This window comes from Octodon degus, unplaced genomic scaffold (assembly GCF_000260255.1).
Source record: "Octodon degus isolate 3935 unplaced genomic scaffold, OctDeg1.0 scaffold00009, whole genome shotgun sequence".
NCBI lineage: Eukaryota > Metazoa > Chordata > Mammalia > Rodentia > Octodontidae > Octodon > Octodon degus.
The window spans coordinates 26,937,084-26,940,741 of NW_004524585.1; positions in this window are offsets into that span (position 1 = coordinate 26,937,084).

Genomic DNA, 3,658 nt, shown 5'->3' on the forward strand with positions numbered 1-3,658 from the left:
TCTTAACCATCCAGCAGAAAAATATAAAAACGAAATATAAGAAGTAAAGCCATGCTGTTATGTTGAGCTGTAGGTCAACAATTTCTGACATTGCCAGTCAAGCGGAAGGCCCAATGCTATTATGGGCTACTGGACTCTTTTAGAATATTTTGCTGAGTTTACACACCTATAATATTCCAATAATGAAACTTAACAAACAGACTATATACAGATGAATGTCCATTTTGTATCTGTGTATTCAAAGTGGTTATGATAGTTATATAGTTGCATTCTCTTAATGAATAGAGTGATTTGTTCTGAAAGTGTTTGTAAATAGGATATCATGTCCGCATCTTGTACAACAATTATCCACTAGGATGAATGTATGTAATGTGTTAATTATTGAAACTGTTCTACCAATTTGATTTGAAACTGTCTCATTGCTATTTGTTTATCAATAAGATTATGGGAAAAATTAAATTAAAATAAAAATTAACAAACAAACAAAAAAACCAGTATTTATGCTTAGATGAGCTCCTAAGTGATTATTACTGATAGTAGCCATGTTACTTTCATGCTAATAGTAATACTTAAGAGAACAAAAGTTCATATTTGGGCATTGTCATTCTCTTCATGATAGTAACATTTTTATATAGTAGAAATTTATGTTAATTAAGTAATAAAGAAATGCCGACTTCTTCCATTCAGTGCACTTTGCTCATTCAATGTAACATATATTTATAAGCTAAATAATATTTTAGACTCCTTAAATTAAAATAAATGTGTAAGGCCTCAGTTACTCACTTTATTCTATCCTTTATTCTGTGTGGATCCCATGTAGTTAAGTCTTCACTCTGTCAACGGCTTTTCCTTTAGCCCACCTTCTTGAGAGTAGTCTCCCACACTCAAAGCTTCCATCAAATAGCAATCCTCTGAATAGTCTTAAAAATATGTTTTCTAGCGCAAGAACCTGGAAGAGTAAATAAAATCTGAAAAGGACAATAGATATACAAAAAGGGAAAGAAAATGAACACAAGGAATAAACCATTTGTATAAGGCAAAGGAGAAAAAATAGAAAAAAAAAGAAGGAAATATCAGGTGTGTGTATACACAGGATAGCTAAGATGATTGTAGTACTAATTTCGATCAGTTTTTTTAAAGGTAGCAGTTTGTCTTGGTTACTCTTCTCTCATTGCTGGGACAAATACCTCACACCCAAAATGAAGGGAAGAAAGGTTTACTTGGCTCTCAGTTAGTAGAGATTTCAGTTCATTCTCAGCTGGCTCCAAGGCAGAGTGGCACGCGGCAAAGAGCAAGAGCAGAGGGCGGGGCATCAGTTCAGGCAGCCAGCTAGCCTCTCTCTCCTCCTCACATTGTAGTGCAGATTACCCACAAAAGGGCCAGAATATAGCACTCACACATGCAATCCCAGCATTGGATCAAGAATGAATCACAAACTCCAGAAGCCATCCCATGACTGCATGAGGCTTTTGGGGAACACCGAGACACAAAACATAACACAGTTAATGCTTAAAATTGTTACTTTGACCAATTTTACATGCTTATATCTGTCATCTGAGTAATTACAATGCACAATATAACAACCTCTGTTGAATAGCAACAACAAAAAGAGGTTGCCTTTCCTGTCCACATTGTGTGATGTCATGGTCCTCTGCCCTTGACTGTTAGCACGGAACATTGTCTGAGAAGTTTGAAGGTGAGATATAATGCTTACGGCGTGCTGCTGAAAGACTGGAAGCCATGTGTCTTAGTCTAGATGCTCTCCAGAACCAAGCCATGACAGGGAACACAGCGGATTCTGTTTCTACCCTTTCCCCTCGGCTTGTGCTTTTGGGCTTTGGCATGACGCCTTAAGTATGCAGTAAGAAGCACTGTAGGAGGTTGTTGTGTGAAGCTGTTGGGGTCTTCAGTGCCAAGAAGGAAGACGTCATGCATTATATGAGGGACTTTCAATTGTACCGGCTCATGGGACCACCTAGGTAGATGGCTACCATTGGGACTTCCACACCCGCCCCAGACCTAATGATGGAGAAGCTCTGGAAGTCGGTGCACACATGTTTGCGAAACCTTTATTAAAATCTCAAACACACATGTAATCATCAAAAACAGTGTGGAGTTGTTCCAGTCCCTCAGCTTGGTCCAATGATAACATTTTGATAAGTTTAATAAAATGATCTACTCCAGAGATTGACAGTAACATCTACTGTTACGAACTGCAGACACTAATTTGGATGTTAGTAGTTTTTACTTGCAGATTTATTTGTGTGTGTGTGTGTGTGTGTGTGTGTGTGTGTGTAGTATGTATAAAATTGTCTCACACTCTACCCTCAAGCTGCACCTTGTGACCCGTACTCTTGTCTTCTTTTTATAGATCTGTTGTTTCAGGTAGAGCATATAAATAGAACCATAAGATCTGAATTTTTGGAATTGATTTTATTTACTCACCATAATGTTCTTGAGACTTATCCAAGTTGTTTCTATCAATATTTTGCTTCTCTTATTGCCAAGTATTGTTTTATTATTTGGATGCATCACAGTTTGTTTCTCTATTAGTCCATTGGGTTGTATTTAGTTTATTTATGGTTTGGAATTACTATAAACAAAGAAGCTAGGAATATTTTTATACAACTATTTATATGAATAAAAGTTTTCATTTCTGTAAGGTAAATACCAGTTCATATCCCAAGTGTATCATTTAACCCTATACTGTCTCTTATAGCATTTTCCCTTTGAAACTGTATTTTTTATTTCAAAATAAATCACTTGTCTGAATTATTTTGGAGATCTTTCCTTCTGTTTAAATCTGAAGTAGTTGCTGTCAATATTTGCTGTGTTATTACCACTGAGGAACAACTCATCTTTGTAGTTATATGTTGAGTCTCCTGTTTTTTCTGAGTCTCGTATCTCAGCTTTTGTCTTGCGACCAAGGTACAACAGCTGACACCTGCACCTTAAAGGAGGATAGGTTGATTGTGGTACAAAGTTACAGGCCCTGGTCTTCTGGCTCTAGATAAGAAAGTTGTCCATCATGGCATCAGAAAGCGGAGAGACAGCATGGAACCAGGAAAGGAGATTCACCCCTCTAGGTCACAGCCCAGCAATCTATCTGGGCTGATGCAACCTCATCTTCCAAGGGCAAGTCTGCTCCATCACCTCCCACAAGCCCCACCCTGGTGCACATGAGACCTTTTGGGGTCAGTCTTGATCTAAACCCCAGCACCATGTCTCTTTCCTTTTATCTGTTCAAGTTTATTTCACAGTCTCCTTCTGTAGGCAGGATTTTAGGCTGTAAAAATTTGAATATTTTGCATGTCAGAAGATACCTTCATGTTTTTGCTCACACTTGATTGACCTCTTGGTTGCATTTCAGCTGGGAAGTTTGAGGCTAAGAGACTTTGCATGCTCAGTGATGATGACCTTCGCATTGGCAGGGACCCCTTGGCAGGCAATCCCCTGTGTGTCTTCTCTCTCTCTCTCTCTCTCTCTCTCTCTCTCTCTCTCTCTCTTTCTCTCTCTCTTTCTCTGTGCACTGTCACCAGTTTTCAGTCATGGGGCTCTGTCTTAACCCTTCTCATCGCAAAAAGTTCACCCTTAAAATGAGTCACAGTAATTTTCATCCTTTTAAAAACTTATGAAGGGGAGACCCAGTCCTAGCCCA